Below are 19,571 nucleotides of genomic sequence, written 5' to 3'. Positions count from 1 at the left end.
CGGGCGGGTGCGGGCAGCGATCGGTTGAAGAGCATGCATTTCGTTTTACTTGCATTTAAGAGCAGTTGGAGGCAACGGAAGGAGAGTTGTATGGCATTGAAGCTCGTCTGGAGGTTAGTTAACACAGTGTCCAAAGAAGGGCCAGAAGTATACAGAATGGTGTCGTCTGCGTAGAGGTGGATCAGAGAATCACCAGCAGCAAGAGCAACATCATTGATGTATACAGAGGAGAGTCAGCCTGAGAATTGAACCCTGTGGCACCCCCATAGAGACTGCCAGAGGTCCAGACAACAGGCCCTCCGATTTGACACACTGAACTCTATCTGAGAAGTACTTGGTGAACCAGGCGATTGACAGAGTCGAAAGCCTTGGCCAGGTCGATGAATACGGCTGCACAGTATTGTCTTTTATCGATTGGGGGTTATGATATCGTTTAGGACCTTGAGCGTGGCTGAGGTGCACCCATGACCAGCTCGGAAACCAGATTGCATAGCGGAGAAGGTATGGTGGGATTCGAAATGGTCGGTAATCTGTTTGTTAACTTGGCTTTCGAAGACCTTAGAAAGGCATGGTAGGATAGATATAGGTCTGTAGCAGTTTGGGTCTAGAGTGTCTCCCCCTTTGAAGAGGGGGATTACTGCGGCCGCTTTCCAATCTTTAGGAATCTCAGACGATACAAAAAAGAGGCTGAACAGGCTAGTAATAGGGGTTGCAACAATGGTGGTGGATAATTTTAGGAAGAGAGGGTCCAGATTGTCTAGCCCAGCTGATTTGTAGGGATCCAGATTCTGCAGCTCTTTCAGAACATCAGCTTTCTGGATTTGGGTGAAGGAGAAGCGGGGGGTTGGGCTTGGTCCAGTTGCTGCGGGGGGTGCAGAGCTGTTGGCCGGGGTTGAGGTAGCCAGGTGGAAAGCATGGCCAGCCATAGAGAAATGCTTATTGAAATTCTCGATTATCGTGAATTTATCAGTGGTGACAGTGTTTCTTAGTCTCAGTGCAGTGGGCAGCTGGGAGGAGGTACTCTTATTCTCCATGGACTTTACAGTGTCACAATTTTGGGGGGAATTAGTGCTGCAGGATGCAAATTTCTGTTTGAAAAAGCTAGCCTTTGCTTTCCTAACTGACTGTGTTTATTGGTTCCTGACTTCCCTGAAAAGTTGCATATCGCGGGGACTATTCGAAGCTAGTGCAGTATGCCACAGGGTGTTTTTGTGCTGGTCAAAGGCAGTCAAGTCTGGAGTGAACCAAGGGCTATATCTGTTCTTAGTTCTACATTTTTTAAAAGGGGCATGCTTATTTAACATGGTGAGGAAGGCACTTCAATATGCTTATTTAAGATGGTGAGGAAAGCACTTCAATATCCTTCCAGGACACCCGGGCCAGGTCGATTAGAAAGGCCTGCTTGCAGAAGTGTTTTAGGGAGCATTTGACAGTGATGAGGGGTGGTCGTTTGACCGCGGACCCATAACGGACCCAGGCAATGAGGCAGTGATCGCTGAGATCCTGGTTGAAAACAGCAGAGGTGTATTTAGAGGGTAAGTTGGTCAGGATGATATCTATGAGGGTGCCCATGTTTACGGATTTGGGGTTCTACCTGGTAGGTTCCTTGATAATTTGTGTTAGATTGAGGGCATCAAGCTTAGATTGCAGGGCGGCCGTGGGGTTAAGCATATCTAAATTTAGGTCACCTAGCAGTACGAACTCTGACGATAGATGGGGGGCAATCAATTCACATATGGTGTCCAGGGCACGGCTGGGAGCTGAGGGGGGTCTATAACAAGCAGCAAAGGTGAGGGACTTATTTCTGGAGAGATGGATTTTTAAAAGTAAAAGCTCGAACTGTTTGGGCATAGACCTGGATAGTATGACAGAACTCTGCAGGCTATTTCTACAGTAGATTGCAATTCCGCCCCCTTTAGCAGGTCTGTCTTGACGGAAAATGTAATTGGGGATGGAAATTTCAGAATTTTTGGTGGCCTCAGGATTCAGACACGGCTAGGACATCAGGGTTGGCGGAGTGTGCTAAAGTAGTGAATAAAGCAAACTTAGGGAGGAGGCTTCTGATGTTGACATGCATGAACCCAAGCCTTTTACGGTTGCAGAATTCAGAAAATGAGAGGGCCTGGGTTAACCTCTGCATCGCCAGAGGATCAGCGGAGGAGTAAGATGAGGGTATGGCTATAGGCTATAAGAACTGGTCGTCTAGTGTTTTGGGAACAGATAATAAAAGAAGCAGATTTCTGGGCGTGGTAGGATAGATTCAGGGCATAGTGTTCAGACAAGGGTATGGTAGGGTGCGAGTACAGTGGGAGTAAACCTAGGCATTGAGTGACGATGAGAGGTTGCATCGCTGGAGGCGCCAGTTAAGCTAGGTGCGGTCTCCGCATGTGTGGGGGGTAGGACAAGGGGGCTATCTGAGGTATGTTAAGCAGGACTAGGGGCTCCACAGTAAAATAAAACAATGAGAGCTGCCCTAAACAACAGTATACAAGGCATATTGACATTAGAGAAAGGCATAAAGCAATCACAGGTGTTGATTGGGAGAGCTAAGACAACAACGGGTGAACAGCTAGGACAACAATGGTGATGAATGGGCAGAGAGTCAGTTAGCTACACACAGGGCCTGAGTTCGAGGCTGGGGCCGACAGATAAACAAAATTAAGTACCGTGTTAATGAACAGTCCAGCAGGCATCAGCTGTGTAACCGAGTGATCATAGGGTCCAATGAGCAGCAATAGATGAAACAGGGAGCCGTTCGGTAGTCGATTACTACGCTAGGCGAACGGGAGACACGGCGTTCAGGAAGCTAGCGGGCCGGGGCTAGCAGATGAATCATCACCAACATCCATGACGCAGAGGCCGGTTGAGAGCACGTCGGCCGAATTACGTCAGCAGACCAGCAGACCAGTCGTGATGGATCGGCGGGCTCCATGTCGACAAAGGGTCCAGGCCAATTGGCAAGAGAGGTATTGTAGTTTGTGTACTTCCTTTGCTAGTTGGGAGATGGGCCTAGCTCGAGGCTAACTGGTGCATGCTACTGGACAAGGGCTTTAGCCACAATAGCTACTCGGTAGCAACTAGCTAGCTGCGAAGATCCGGTGTAATGGTCCAGAGCTTGCGGCAGGAATCCGGTGATGTAGTGGGGAAAAAAGCAGTCCGATATGCTCAGGGCTGATATTGCACTGTGCAGACTGGCAGGAATTATCCGGGCTAAAGCGGCTGGAGTCCGAGCTAAAGGTAAAGACCACGAGCAGTGGCTAACAATGACTAAATAGCTAGTAGCTAATTAGCTGGCTAGCTTCTGATGGAGGTTCCAGTTATAAGGTCTAAAAAACAGCAGATCCGTACCACATTGGGTGAGGCGGGTTGCAGGAAGGTATATTTAATTCGAAAATGGAAAAAAAGAGATTGAAATGTATACAAAAAAACGGAAAAGAATGAATATTTACATGGGACGAAAACACGTCTTACGACTGCACCATTTTGGAAGAAGAGGAGCGAGATGGATTTTGGCCGACATTCTCCAAATGTTGTCATCGATGAAACATTTGATCTCAATACAGTTTTGTTTCCAAAACTAGAGTCTGTTACAGACAGAGTGAACTAAGTTTTGTAGACTTTACCCTTAGCCAAAGTTGAAATATTTGTTGTTTTGTTTAGAAGGATTGCAAGGCTGAATTGAGTTCTTGCACATACACTTCAGAGTAGGCGTTCCCTAACGGAAATGCAGATACATGCTAGAATGCGCCAATAGGCTCTTTCTAGCTCGTTCTTGGCTCTGCCCACGTCGTTGCTTGTTCTGCCCACTATGATTAAACGACAGTCTTGGGTTATTTATAAAGAATATTTGGCTATAGTGTAGCAGGGCAGTAAGAAGGTCCATTGCAGGTTTGGGTGACTTAATGACCAATGAAGGACATGGAGCAGTACTTACCCAACTGTCTATAGGGGGCTCTTAAAGAAGCCAACGCTCATTAGTCTCATACAAATTCACAAGGATACAGTATACAGTAAAATCACTCTTTTCCAAATATGTTCAGTTAAAATAGAGCCACTGGCCAGCTTTATTCAAATAGTCTTATTAATTCCTTCAGGCATGTTTTGAGTAGATGTCACTACAAATCAGTGAGTGCTTTGAGATGGATTGAGTGGTAATTCAGGGTTTGGTGAGCTCCAGAAGCTGGTGCAGGATAGTCTTTTGGCCGTAGCGGACTTGCAGTGCCCTCCTCTCCCGGCTACTCAGTTAAGCATGGCGATCTTTACCCTTCAGCAGTACCTTGTCCTTCTGCATGTCCTCCCCATATGGGTCCAGTGTTAAAGGGACTGAAGCGTGCACTAGACGCTTCCACAGAGGGTCCAGACTTGGCAGGCCCTCGTTGGACAGTGCCTGCATCATTTTCTCCTCATCGTCATCTTCTGCCTCCCCCCAGCCTTCGTTCTCACTACAGTCCTCAAACTCCTCCACTGACCTGCACAGGATCTAGGGAGAGAGGCAAACACCAATACAAACTGGACAGTCTTAAATATACGACTGCCTGCACTCTAGTGAGTTACTATGGTTACGTTTTGATCATGGTTACCTTGAGTGTTGTTTAGGTGAGGGACCCTGACTTTCCAAAGATGAAGACTCCCTTGTCTCCCACAATTTCCATCTCAAGCAAAAACTCCACTTCTCCACCAAGACGTGCTATTCAGCTTCAGACTCAGTTGCTGGGATGGGGAAGCACAGGATAGGACAGACTGATTTAAAGGTGTCCATGGAAAACCATAAGGAGATGTGAAGAACTCAGGATAATTTAGAAATGTGGTCTCTAATTTGTGTTCATTCAGTTTGAAGATATTTATGTGTAGTGTATTAGGAAAAAAAATGTGTCAGCTGTCTCTATCCACCCCTACTCATCTGTCTGTGTTCAGTCTGTTACAGTCACCTTGCACAGCTGCTTTGTATACATTGGACAAGGGTATGTCTGCAGTGTCGTTGCTGTTGCTTTGATCTGGCTCGGCAAATCATGTGTAGGAGCTGCCAGTTGGCCATCTGATCATACGTGTTGAAGACTTCCTCTCCTTTCCGGGTACTTTACATGGACAGAATCTTCAAATACTCCTGTAGATGCAGAGAGAAAGGGACATATCACAGCATAATATCATATTCTTGCTTTAAACCCACTACATAAGATCAGTTTACATAATATCGACTGTAGTTTTTTACATACAGGTGTGTACTCCAGATTGCCGTTGTGATTGGACACAAGGTTTAACATGTACCGAATGGGCACCATCATGGGGGGATTGGGGCCCTCATTCAGGGGCTCCTGGAAACTGCAGAGTAAAAGAAAGGAAGGAAATGAGAAACAGTGGATTATGGGATTGTATTCAGACCTAAACAGAAAGCACTTGAAGCATATCCGCAGCACTACAGTACAAGTGTCAAAACAGTTGTTACTTCTGTCAGTAACCAACGAAATGGACAACATACTGAAGTAGGACACTCCTTTTCAACATCTTCACAAGTAAATCACCTCCACTCCATAGAGTGATGGGACACAAGCAATGTTGGCTGTTTAACCTCTAAAAAGACAGAAAAGAGAGAGAAAGTGGATATTTGAAATTTAAACAGCTGTAACCCTTATTTCTGGTTGTAGATATTTTACACTACCTCCACTGGAGGACTTGTGAGTTCGGCAGTAAAAATAAACACGGGTTACCACTGAAAACTATAACTTGTCGTTTCTCTGGACCAAGTCATATAGCCAGCAGTCACGAACAATTTACTTGACCTCTTTTTCCTTATAATGTATAGTAAGACACTGGTCTCACCTGGGGTGTGGTGTGTGGAAACAAATCACTCAATCACACGAGGGGTTTGATGTGCGGAAATCATCACCCAATCACAGGAGTGGCTTTTAAAGGGAATTATATGGAGAATCTGGGTTGCATGTATGGTGCCAGAAACAAACCTGTTTCCCCAAAAACAGCTCACTTTGCAAATATTAATTGCAATAGCTTTTCTAGCCAGACTTCAGTTTTATTTTTTACTGGCAATATGTTGGTGTCTAAAATGTATCCCAATGTGGGTCTTAATTTTGCTTAAGTAGGGTTGCAAAGTTACCGGTAATTTACCAAAGTTCCTGGAATCTTCTGTAGTTTTGGTTATTAACAGATGGCAATCTATGGTAACTTTGGTAATTTATGTTTAACTTCATTTAAAAAAATTCATATATAGTATTCATTCTTTATATCGGTGTCCATGAGTTTGAGTTTCTAGTGGATAGACCATATGGTTCAAGAGACAATGGCATAATTAATTTTAAAACAATGGCATTATTTATAACTCTACAACTCTTCAAACCATTAACTTTTTTTCAACTGCCACCAGTTTGGTGCCAAAACATTTACAACAAAGACATAGACAGTAAAATAAATTAAAAGTGTGTAAAAATATATACTGCTCAAAAAAATAAAGGGAACACTTAAACAACACATCCTAGATCTGAATGAAAGAAATAATCTTATTAAATACTTTTTTCTTTACATAGTTGAATGTGCTGACAACAAAATCACACAAAAATAATCAATGGAAATCCAATTTATCAACCCATGGAGGTCTGGATTTGGAGTCACACTAAAAATTAAAGTGGAAAACCACACTACAGGCTGATCCAACTTTGATGTAATGTCCTTAAAACAAGTCAAAATGAGGCTCAGTAGTGTGTGTGGCCTCCACGTGCCTGTATGACCTCCCTACAATGCCTGGACATGCTCCTGATGAGGTGGCGGATGATCTCCTGAGGGATCTCCTCCCAGACCTGGACTAAAGCATCCACCAACTCCTGGACAGTCTGTGGTGCAACGTGGCGTTGGTGGATGGAGCGAGACATGATGTCCCAGATGTGCTCAATTGGATTCAGGTCTGGGGAACGGGCGGGCCAGTCCATAGCATCAATGCCTTCCTCTTGCAGGAACTGCTGACACACTCCAGCCACATGAGGTCTAGCATTGTCTTGCATTAGGAGGAACCCAGGGCCAACCGCACCAGCATATGGTCTCACAAGGGGTCTGAGGATCTCATCTCGGTACCTAATGGCAGTCAGGCTACCTCTGGCGAGCACATGGAGGGCTGTGCAGCCCCCCAAAGAAATGCCACCCCACACCATGACTGACCCACCGCCAAACCGGTCATGCTGGAGGATGTTGCAGGCAGCAGAACGTTCTCCACGGCGTCTCCAGACTGTCACGTCTGTCACATGTGCTCAGTGTGAACCTGCTTTCATCTGTGAAGAGCACAGGGCGCCAGTGGCGAATTTGCCAATCTTGGTGTTCTCTGGCAAATGCCAAACGTCCTGCACGGTGTTGGGCTGTAAGCACAACCCCCACCTGTGGACGTCGGGCCCTCATACCACCCTCATGGAGTCTGTTTCTGACCGTTTGAGCAGACACATGCACATTTGTGGCCTGCTGGAGGTCATTTTGCAGGGCTCTGGCAGTGCTCCTCCTGCTCCTCCTTGCACAAAGGCGGAGGTAGCGGTCCTGCTGCTGGGTTGTTGCCCTCCTACGGCCTCCTCCACGTCTCCTGATGTACTGGCCTGTCTCCTGGTAGCGCCTCCATGCTCTGGACACTACGCTGACAGACACAGCAAACCTTCTTGCCACAGCTCGCATTGATGTGCCATCCTGGATGAGCTGCACTACCTGAGCCACTTGTGTGGGTTGTAGACTCCGTCTCATGCTACCACTAGAGTGAAAGCAACGCCAGCATTCAAAAGTGACCAAAACATCAGCCAGGAAGCATAGGAACTGAGAAGTGGTCTGTGGTCCCCACCTGCAGAACCACTCCTTTATTGGGGGTGTCTTGCTAATTGCCTATAATTTCCACCTGTTGTCTATTCCATTTGCACAACAGCATGTGACATTTATTGTCAATCAGTGTTGCTTCCTAAGTGGACAGTTTGATTTCACAGAAGTGTGATCGACTTAGAGTTACATTGTGTTGTTTAAGTGTTCCCTTTATTTTTTTGAGCAGTGTATATAAAGGAAGCAAGTCGGGAAGCAAGTTTAGGGAGTGAGTGTTTTAATAAATAAAATAAACAATGACCACGAAACACAGACAACGCACCAACATGAAAACAGAATCAAGAACCAAGGGGAGTGACAGATATAGGGAAGATAATCAAGGAGGTGATGGAGTCCAGGTGAGTGTCATGAGGCGCTGGCGCGCAAGACGATGGTGACAGGTGTGCAGGATAATCAGCAGCCTGACGACCTAGAGGCCAGAGAGGGAGTATATGTGACAATACCCTTTGCAACCCTATGCGTCAGAATCATATATTGTATCTTGTATTTTGGATGTATGATCAACTTTGTAAATTATGCTGCATTAATAATATAAGTAAATTGTATACTTGACTGGAGGAAAATATCAAACGTCTATATTTGGGTGGACTGTTTTGTAATGATGAACAAGCAGCATTGCAGAAAGCCAATCATCCCTCTATTCTATAGCCCTTCCTTGATGACTGAGTCATGCAACTTCTCACCTGTAAGCCATGACAAAAGCCACCATGCTTCTGTAGAGGTAAAGTGTGTGTCTCTCTGGGTCCCACAGGTTATGGTGTAAGGTGATGAAAGGTAGGACAATGTCTTTGTACTCTTTCTGGATGTTGGTGAGGTCAATGGCCACCGCCTCTGGGATCCCAGTCCACTTCGAGAGTCTATCCCTCTCATCCTTTGACCTACAAACCACATCCACAAAATACAACTCAGCCAAAATACCAGCAACTGGAATCACAGAGCGATCAGAGTATTTAAGTCTACTCAACTAAGAATATAAGATGTGTCTATGTACTGTATGTGTTTGACCTTACCAGAACATGGGGTGATCCAGAGCTGTGAAGTGAGGCCAGAGGGATAGGTAAGGCCTTCAGTGGGACTGGGGAGATGTGTACTCATAAATCAAAGCCAGGAGGGGCACCCAGCCAGAAGTGCTCTCCAGAGATATTTACCTAGGGAGGCAGAGGACCAGATGTTTTCTTTGGGGGCCTCCGACCAGAGGTGTGTGTGTGTGTGTGTGTGTGTGTGTGTGTGTGTGTGTGTGTGTGTGTGTGTGTGTGTGTGTGTGTGTGTGTGTGTGTGTGTGTGTGTGTGTGTGTGTGTGTGTGTGTGTGTGTGTGTGTGTGTGTGTTGTATGCAGTCTCACCTTCCAGCATTTGCCAGGACTTTGGTGGTGCAGAAGAGCTATTCTGGGTATAGTCACCTTCCAGCATGCCATACTCTGCTACTGTGTCCTCCTTGCTGATGTGAACACAACTGAATAAGCATGCACACAGAATGCACAGAAGTCAGCTGAGTTTCACCCCCAATACACCTATGTCTGTGAAGTGGAGGGCTTTTTACTTATTGTGAACAATGTCTTTATACTTTTTCTGGATATTTTGATTGTGATTCCTTGCTGTTGAGTTTCCGCCCTTCACACCCCTTCAGGAAGCTTTGGAGAGGGTCGCTGCCCTCTGTCTTCAGGAAACAAGGATCATCAGACCCCCATAACAACCAACAATGCAGGCTGGTTAGGTAGGATTAAATATATTGACACGTAAAAAAAAAACAGCACTATCAAAGGTTCTTATTAATCTAGCTAGTTACAGGTTATTAACTTGCAAGTTACATAGCATTCATAACTTGAAATCGTTTACCAAAGCACTAACGGTAGCTGCTAGTCACATCATTGCCTGGAAACCCGACGTTGAATTGCATTGAATTCTATCAAATCATGATGTCAGTGATCTTCAGGTCTGGATGACCGTTCAAAACACGTTTTCCCACGTTTCCCGTTTTCCCAGTTGGAGCGCTCGTTTTCCCCCGAGTTCCCAGTTGTCTTGAGCGTGCTGAAGTCGGAGATTTCTGAATTCCCAGTTGTTTTACATAATCAGAGGGGAAGAGAGATGGCCTACTCGGCGGAAAATCCCTCCAGCAGGTGGTGTTTATTTTTTGTTTTGCCAACCAAGCAATGAGTTTTTGTATGGAGGTAACGGATAGAGTGTCGAATTTGGTCAGAAAAAAAGGAATGGCTTATTTTCTACGTGATGTTTATTTGATCGACTATAAGTTTCGTAATGCTTAAATTGTTACGAGTGTACTGATATAAGTAGGACATGTTACACGTGGACCATTTCAACAAACTGAAATGGTCCACCCACACAGACAGTGTGGTGAAGAAGGCGCAACAGGCCTCTTCAACTTCAGGAGGCTGAAGAAGTTCGACTTGTCACCTAAAACCCTCACAAACTTTTACAGATGCACAATTGAGAGCATCCTGTCGGGCTGTATCACCGCCTGGTACTGCAACTGCACCGCCCACAACCGCAAGGCTTTCTAGAGGGTGGCGCTGTCAGCACAACGCATCACCGGGGACAAACTACCTGCCCTCCAAGACACCTACAGCACCTGATGTCACAGGAAGGCCAAAAAGATAATCAAGGACAACACCAGCCACTGCCTGTTCAACCCGGTACCATCCAGAAGGCGAGGCCAGTACAGGTGCATCAAAGCTGGGACCAAGAGACTGAAAAACAGCTTCTATCTCAAGGCCGTCAGACTGCTAAACAGACATCACTGACACAGAGAGGCTGCTGCCTACATACACTCGAAGTCATTGGCCACTTAATAAATGGATCACTAGTCACTGCTTACATATCTTTACTAATTTATTTAGCTAGGCAAGTCAGTTAAGAACAAATTCTTATTTACAATGACAGCCTAGGAACAGTGGGTTAAGCTGCCTTGTTCAGGGGCAGAACGACAGATTTTTACCTTGTTAGCTCAGGGTTTTGATCTAGGAACCTTTCGGTTACTGGCCCAATGCTCTAACCACTAGGCTACCTGTCCCTCATACAGTATGTATATACTGTATTCTATACCATCCATTACATCTTGCCTATGCCGCTCGGTCATCGCTCCTCCATATATTTATATGTACATATTCTTATTCCTTTACTTAGATTTATGTGTATTAGGTAGTTGTTGTGGAATTGTTAGATTACTTAGATATTACTGCACTGTCGGAAGTAGAAGCACAAGCATTTCGCTACACTCGTATTAACAACTGCTAACCATGTGTATGTGACCAATCAAATTTGATTTTACTTCTTAAAAATATATATATCGGAGTGGTCTCGAGATGGCAATGCATATTCATGACATGATGCTATAGTAGCATAGCATCTCTCTCCATTGAATACAGGCGGTTGACGTCAACAACCCTCATCGAATATTTAAAAAAGGATTACAATAATGACATTTATACACAAATCCAAAGAATGGATAGGCGGGAGCTAGACAGCCCGCTATGTCGCTTTGTGGACACTGACTCCCATTGTTAGGGTGGAGAGACATGTACGCTACATGACCGAAGGTATGTGGACACCTGCTCGTCGAAGATCTCATTCCAAAATCATGGGAATTAATACATAGTTGGTCCCCCCCTTTGCTGCTATAACAGCCTCCACTCTTCTGGGAAGGCTTTCCACTAGATGTTGGAACATTTGCTGAGGGGATTTGCTTCCATTCAGCAACAAGAGCATTAGTGAGGTCAGGCACTGATGTTGGGCGATTAGGCCTGGCTCGCAGTCGGCGTTCCAATTCATCCCAAAGGTGTTCGATATGGTTGAGCTCAGGGCTCTGTGCAGGCCAGTCATGTTCTTCCACACCGATCTCGACAAACCATTTCTGTATGGACCTCGCTTTGTGCACGGGGGCATTGTCATGCTGAAACAGGAAAGGGCCTTCCCCAAACTGTTGCCACAACGTTGGAAGAACAGAGTCGTCTAGAATGTCATTGTATGCTGTAGGGTTAAGATTTCACTTAACTGGAACTAAGGAGCCTAGCCCGAACCATGAAAACAGCCCCAGACCATTATTGCTCCTCCACCAAACTTTACAGTTGGCACTATGCATTGGGGAAGGTAGTGTTCTCCTGGCATCCGCCAAACCCAGATTCATCCGTCAGACTTCCAGATGGTGAAGCGTGATTCATCACTCCAGAGAATGCGTTTCCACTGCACCAGAGTCCAATGGTGGCAAGCTTTACACCACTCCAGCCAACGCTTGACATTGCGCATGGTGATCTTAGGTTTGTGTGCAGCTGCTCGGCCATGGAAACTAATTTTATGTAGCTCCCGATGAACAGTTCTTGTGCTGACGATGCTTCCAGAGACAGTTTGTAACTCGGTAGTGAGTGTTGCAACAAAGGACAGGCGATTGTTACATGCTTCAGCAATCGGTGATCCTGTTCTGTGAGCTTGTGGCCAACCACTTCAAGGCTGAGCCATTGTTGCTCCTACACATTGGAAATGTGGCATTCTATGACGGTGCCATGTTGAAAGTCACTGAGCTCTTCAGTAAGACCATTCTACTGACAATGTTTGTCTATGGCGATTGCATGGCTGTGTGCTCGATTTTATACACCTGTCAGCAATGGATGTGGCTGAAATAGCCGAAATGACTCATTTGAAGGGCTATCCACATACTTGGCCATGTAGTGTACCTACTCTAGAATCCTCTCCAACCTGGACTGCTTTCCCAGACCAACGTTTCTCAGAATCATCAGGGCAAAGCAACAGTGATCTCTCCAGCTAGGTCCATAGTTCATCATGATGACTCCTGAAACTGCAAATATTGCAAATATGCTGTGTCATGTCATATGGCTTGCCTATTAAAAAGTAACAGCTTTTCCATTTGAGTCGCCTAGTTGAGACAATCCCATCCAGGGGTGCTACCTGACTGTTGCATTGTTTTAGTTACAGTAACATTATCTAGATGAGGTCATTTGTTGGGCTAACACCTTTGCCTTGTGTGATTTGGCTGAGTAGGAAGAGCCCATTGGGTCACCCAGCAAAATCTACAGCTCTGGTCACCAATTCTTCCCTCATAGCCTTTGTTCCATTGATGATCACAGAAGGTCTGCCTCGAAGTAGAGGCTGAACACCTTCCCATAGTGCGTTGACAGCTGTTTTGATGAAAAACACATGTAAAAGTGTTGTTGATTATTAGAAGAAATCTGATGTTTCTCATATATAACTTTCTTGTCACCAGCTTGATTGAAATCTCTGTGACACTTTAGAAATTGATTTGACTAAAATGTAGTAAAGATGCTTTGATCCGTGTATCAAAGCTTGGATGTCATTTATTTCAAATTCTTATTCTAATAAATCTATTTGCTCTTGTGTCAGTTGTGTTGTGTTGTAACAGGGTAGGGGTGATATACAGAAGATAGCCCTATTTGGTAAAAGACCAAGTCCATATTATGGCAAGAACAGCTCAAATAAGAAGAGAGAAACAGTCCATCATTACTTTAAGACATGAAGGTCAGTCAATCAGGAACATTTCAAGAACTTTGAACATTTCTTCAAATGCAGTTGCAAAAACCATCAAGCACTATGATGAAACTGGCTCTCATGAGGACTGCTATAAAAGTTCATTAGAGTTACCAGCCTCAGAAATTGCAGCCCAAATAAATGCAGAGTTCAAGTAACAGACACATCTCAGCATCAACTGTTCAGAGGAGGTGTGAATCAGGCCTTCATGGTTGAATTGCTGCAAAGAAACCACTACTAAAGGACACCAATAATAAGAAGAGACTTGCTTGGGCCAAGAAACAGGAGCAATGGACATTAGACCGGTGGAAATCTATCCTTTGGTCTGATGAGTCCAAATTTGAGATTATTGGTTCCAACCGCCATGTCTTTGTGAGACGCAGAGTAGGTGAATGGATGATCTCCACATGTGTGGTTCCCACAGTGAAGCATGGAGGACGAGGTGTGATGGTGTGGGGTGCTTTGCTGGTGACACTGTTGGTGATTTATTTAGAATTCAAGGCACACTTAACCTAAAGTGACCAGATTTCTGAAATAAAAACCGGGGACATTTCCAGTTCGGCGGTCAATACATCATTCAAATATCCAATGTTATTATTTATGAAATTAAAAAGGGGGACAATTCCGGTTTCATGTATTTAGTCTAACAGGCTCACTGTGATAGACAGACAGAGAAAACAACTACAGTGGCTTGTGAAAGTATTCACCCCCCTTGGCATGTTTACTATTTTGTTGCCTTGATTTTTGGGGGGGTTTGTATCATTTGATTTACACAACATGCCTACCACCTTTTTTTTATTGTGAAACAAACAAGAAGTAAGACAAAAAAACAGAACTTGAGCGTGCATAACTATTCACCCCCCCCCAAAAAAAAGTCAATACTTTGTAGAGCCATGTTTTGCAGCAATTACAGCTACAAGTCTCTTGGGGTATGTCTCTATAAGCTTGGCACATCTAGCTGCTGGGTTTTTTGCCCATTCTTCAAGGCAAAAGTGCTCCAGCTCCTTCAAGTTGGATGGGTTTCGCTGGTGTACCGCAATCTTTATGTCATACCACAGATTCTCAATTGGATTGATGTCTGGGCTTTGATTAGGCCATTACAAGACATTTAAATGTTTCCCCTTAAACCACTCGAGTGTTGCTTTAGCAGTATGCTTAGGATCATTGTCCAGCTGGAAGGTGAATCTCCGTCCCAGTCAAAAATCTTGGAAAGACTGAAACAGGTTTCCCTCAAGAATTTCCCTGTATTTAGCGCCATCCATCATTCCTTCAATTCTGACCAGTTTCCTAGTCCCTGCCAATGAAAAATATCCCCACAACATGATGCTGCCACCACCATGCTTCACTGTGGGGATGGTGTTCTCGGGGTGATGAGAGGTGTTGGGTTTGCGCCAGACATAGTGTTTTCCTTGATGGCCAAAAAGCTACATTTTAGTCTCATCTGACCAGAGTACCTTCTTCCATATGTTTGGGGAGTCTCCCACATGCCTTTTGGCGAACACCAAACATGTTTGCTTATTTCTTTCTTTAAGCAATGGCCACTCTTCTGTAAAGCCCAGCTCTGTTCAATAGACATATACTCCAATCTCTGCTGTGGAGCTTTGCAGCTCCTTCGGGGTTATCTTTGGTCTCTTTGTTGCCTCTCTGATTAATGCCCTCCTTGCCTGGTCTAATGGCAGGTTTGGTGTGGTACCATATTCTTTCCATTTTTTAATAATGGATCAAATGGTGCTCCGTGGGATGTTCAAAATTTCAGATATTTTTTTTATAACCCAACAATGATCTGTACTTCTCCACAACTTTGTCCTTGACCTGTTTGGAGAGCTCCTTGGTCTTCATGGTGCCGCTTGCTTGGTGATGCCCCTTGGTTAGTGGTGTTGCAGACTCTGGGGCCTTTCAGAACAGGTGTATATATACTGAGATCATGTGACAGATCATGTGACACTTAGATTGAACACAGGTGTACTTTATTTAACTAATTATGTGACTTATGAAGGTAATTGGCTGCACCAGATCTTATTTAGGGGCTTCATAGCAAAGGTGGTGAATACATACGCAAGCACCACTTTTCCATGTATTTTTTTGCTGAATTTTTTTAAACAAGTCATTTTTCATTTCACTTCACCAAATTGGATTATTTTGTGTATGTCCATTTCATGAAATCTAAATAAAATCCATTTAAATGTCAGGTTGTAATGCAATAAAATAGGCAAAACGCCAAGGCGGATGAATACTTTTACAAGGTACTGCATATTACAGAAACACTACAGACAAGACAGACCTATCCGATCTGAACAGCTATTCGGTAGTCTGGGTAGAATAAGAGCAGAAGAGAACATGAGCAAAATTGAAAAAACAGAGACAATTAGTATATGTGAAATACTTAACAACATAATAAAGAAATAAGATGATGATGAGATTGGTAACTACATAGTATACTTATACCAACCTAATCTGTATATTTCTCAGAAGAATGTATCTTTTTCAGGATTGCTCTGTCTTTGGCCAGCTTCTCCATGAACTCCTGGACGGGGGAGGTTGAGGTTTGTCTTCACAATAAGCATGGCCTTGATGGTAGGAACAGTGAACCTATTTCTTGCTGCTGTCCATATATCATTAATTTGGGAGAACCCTCTCTTGACTAGTGCATTACTTCCAGGTAAGTACATGACAACAGACACTAATCTAGCCAGGTTAGTGTGTGGGATGTCATTCTCTTTGAAGTGGGTAACTACCGTGTCTCAGATGTTTTCCATTCTTCAAGCGATTCCCCCTTCAGGATCTCTTGCAGGCCGGTAACCTAACAATGCATCCTCATTGATGGTCACATTGGGGCATTTGTCCTGCTGCCTTCTAGATCTCTTCACGCTGATGTTGCCTTTTTAAAAGGAGACAATGTAAATATTTTAGATTATCTGTGTGCTTTCCCCATGCTTGCAAGTAGTTCACAGCCATAGTGAAGAATGATTGGGATGTTTTGAGAAAGCTCTCTTTAGACATTGCTTCATTTTCCTCTAGCTCTCTCAGAAGTCCTCTGACCAAAACTGGAATGAAGTTGTCATCACGTCTTGCAGTCAATTTTGCCTCAACGTTTCTCAGAATTGCAGCTGACTCCACAGCACAGCGGTCCTGGCCTTCAAGCATCTTGATCGTGTCACTGAATACGGTCAGGTTTCATGGACAAAGGCCAGCCAAAGTTCAGTCAGTGGATCTTCGAACATTGTTCGCAGGACAACAGGGCATTTGTCTTCAGATAGAAAAAAGGATTTCAATGGCACATACATTTTCAGCACTCTTTCTAGAGCAGGGAACATGGACATCCAGCGAACATTGCTGAGTCCGAAAATGTTATGGTAGTCCTGGCCAACAAACTCACAAAAACTCTTCAGTCTTTCTACTCTGACGGTAAAAATATTAAAATATCTTTGTGAGCAGGTACTCAACATCATGGGGAATCATATCCAAAGCTGTTCTGGCCATGTTATGAATGATGTGGGCAGGACAACCTAAGCCAATCACCTCCCGCTGCAGAGGATATTTAACTTTGTTATGGACATTGACCCTCCCCGGGTGGTGGTGTGGAACATGTGAGTGATCATTGTTCCAGATGAGGGATTGTTGGAAACTGACATTTTTTGTAATTAACTAATTGACTTGAGCAAGTTTTTAGTATGTTTATAACTATATAAGTGGACCAATTAATGTGTTATGGGTTAGATGGAATGATTTATAAGCAAGTGTATATGTGGCCGGAGGCAAAGTACAAAGGGGACCTGTCTCTGAGATACAATGTTTCTATAAGGGTGAGAAGTCCAGAGCCAAAGGAACCAACGCAGGCCCGGAGTAGTGGCCTAGAAGATGGTAATCGTAGAAGGAGTCCTGAACCAAAGGGACAAACGCAGACCTGGAGTGGCCCAGAAGTTAAGGTGGTGAACTTCACTATAGCATTGGCAGGAAAAATGTATTTTAAGACTATGATCGACAATGTATTATGAATCTTAATGGATCAAATGCTTGTTCTGTTGGGTTTGTGGTGACAGCTATGAGAACCGTTCCAAACGATGAGAAGATCTGAAGGCTCCGTTTAAGAGACTACAAACCTCCTGGAATGAGAAGAAATAAGAGGTCTGTAGCTGACATCACTCACACTTAGGCACATACCTCCAGGTACATTGGTGTGTTTTTCCCTGGGTATGGAGTTGCATGTGCCCTAGACCTAATTCATGACATAGAGAAAATTGGCAATGCTACTTGAAGTGCCCTGGAACAATTGAATGGGGAAATAAAATAATTGCATAAATTGGCCCTGGCTATCTTTTGGCAGGTCAAGGGGACACTTGTGCAATCATTGTCGATGAATGTTGAACTTTTGTACTAGGTCACTCTTCTGATATGACTGATCTCGCCGAATACATTGCCACAGCAACTTGGTTGGAATCCCTGGAAGTTGGCGTTCCCAAATTGCCAAATGGGCTGCTGCAGCATGTGTTTTTTTGCTTAGTTTGCCTAATTGTGTTATTAACATGCTGTGTATGTCTATTTTTTTTTATAAATTCACTCCCATCAATAGAAGTATAACCTTTATTATGATGATAGTATTACCATACTAATTCGATTGTATAACCCAGAATGAAGGGTTTGAAGGTGTCGGTCTCATTAAATTTAGGGAGTAGGGAATGTGGAGGAAAATGGATTGTCTGGAGACAGCCTTGAACTGTACATCTTGTCTCATAAAGTCATGAGTTCCTGTAGGTGCTGGGTAGAGGTATTAAGGGGAGACGCTCCCTCCTCAGACCTTTTGGCAGAACCCCCAGAATGTGTTCTATAAGTTAAGATAGGAGACGGTGCCAGACACATGCAGGAACCAACCCTATGAACCATGCCTATGTAGCTTGTCTGCGTAAGCAGTATATAAGAGAACTAACGGGACTTCCCCATAGAAGCTCACTTCAGACCAGTACTTTATGCATCTAAGTTTGACTGTAACCTCTCCAGCTTGCTGTTAATAAAGAATGATTCATTTAAGATTGACTTCTGGTGTCCCTGGTGGTAATTTCCACAACATTAGTATGGCTGAGGGATTGGTATATAGTATTTTAATCATATGAATTAAATTGGAGCCGAGTCCCATATGTTCAGAAACCAACCAAAGATATGACCTTTCTAGTCTATCAAAAGCTTTTTCTGCATCAAGATGTATAACTGCATCAAGGAGCTTTGGTTTCTGATGAAGCATGTAAGATATAATAGACGACGGAGGTTATGTGAGAATAATTGATTTTTAACAAACCCGAGACGGGACGACAGAATTTTTGAAAATAGGTTAATATCTGTGAGAGCACTGGATTGCGTCCTTAACTTTCTTTACATAAAAGCGAATGCCACCTTTCCAACAAGCTAGTTCGTCAACTTTTTGCCCTGCTAGAGCTGCCCCGGTCAACTGTAAGTGCTGTTATTGTGAAGTGGAAACGTCTAGGAGCAACAACGGCTCAGCCGAGAAGTGGTAGTCTACATAAAGCTCACAGATTGGGACCGCCGAGTGCTGTAGCGCGTAAAAATCATCTGTCCTTGGTTGCAACACTCATTGTCGAGTTCCAAACTGCCTATGGAAGTAACATCAGCACAAGAACTGTTCGTCAGGAGCTTCATGAAATGGGTTTCCATGGCCGAGCAGCCGCACACAAGCTTAAGATCACCATGCACAATGCCAAGCATCGGCTGGAGGGGTGTAAAGCTCGCCACCATTGGCCTCTGGTGCAGTGGAAATGCGTTCTCTGTAGTGATGAATCACGCTTCACCATCTGGCAGTCCGACGGATGAATCTGGGTTTGGTGGGTGGAAGGAGAACGCTACCTGCCCTAATGCATAGTGCCAACTGTAAAGTCTGGTGGAGGAGCAATAATGATCTGGGGCTGTTTTCATGGTTCGGGCTAGGCGCCTTAGATCCAGCTAAGGGAAATTTTAACACTACAGCATATGTTGACATTCTAGACGATTCTGTGCTTCCAACTTTGTGGCAACAGTTTGGGGAAGGCCCTTTCCTGTTTCAGCATGACAATGCCCCCGTGCACAAAGCGAGGTCCATACAGAAATGGTTTGTCGAGATCGGTGTAGAAGAACTTGACTGGCCTGCACAGAGCCCTGAGCTCAACCCCATCGAACACCTTTGGGATGAATTGGAACGTCGACTGCGAGCCAGGCCTAATC

At 44.3% G+C, this 19,571-nt stretch overlaps 3 long non-coding RNA genes across 4 annotated transcripts; 2 read left to right on the top strand and 1 right to left on the bottom strand.

The window, feature by feature from the left end:
* Positions 1 to 8,061: 8,061 nt before the first annotated feature.
* On the bottom strand, positions 8,062 to 9,784 carry LOC106573270 (uncharacterized). Of its 2 annotated transcripts, XR_006759674.1 has the most exons (4): positions 9,194 to 9,784; positions 8,862 to 8,999; positions 8,535 to 8,729; positions 8,062 to 8,260 (listed from the first exon to the last, which is right to left on the bottom strand). It is a non-coding gene; the product is annotated as an uncharacterized lncRNA (long non-coding RNA). The 2 variants fall into 2 exon arrangements; XR_006759673.1 differs by having other exon boundaries at positions 8,535 to 8,999.
* Positions 9,474 to 10,465, top strand: LOC123727791 (uncharacterized). Its single transcript, XR_006759675.1, has 3 exons — positions 9,474 to 9,564; positions 9,834 to 9,967; positions 10,288 to 10,465. It is a non-coding gene; the product is annotated as an uncharacterized lncRNA (long non-coding RNA).
* A 6,166-nt stretch (positions 10,466 to 16,631) lies between these two features.
* LOC106573202 (uncharacterized) lies at positions 16,632 to 18,389 on the top strand. The gene is made up of 4 exons (XR_001321284.2): positions 16,632 to 16,951; positions 17,167 to 17,290; positions 17,405 to 17,489; positions 17,743 to 18,389. It is a non-coding gene; the product is annotated as an uncharacterized lncRNA (long non-coding RNA).
* Positions 18,390 to 19,571: the final 1,182 nt, after the last annotated feature.

The sequence above is a fragment of the Salmo salar genome, chromosome ssa16, assembly GCF_905237065.1.
Source record: "Salmo salar chromosome ssa16, Ssal_v3.1, whole genome shotgun sequence".
In the NCBI taxonomy this organism is placed as follows: domain Eukaryota; kingdom Metazoa; phylum Chordata; class Actinopteri; order Salmoniformes; family Salmonidae; genus Salmo; species Salmo salar.
Note: the sequence above shows the minus strand (reverse complement) of the source record. Positions and strands in the feature narration are given on the sequence as shown.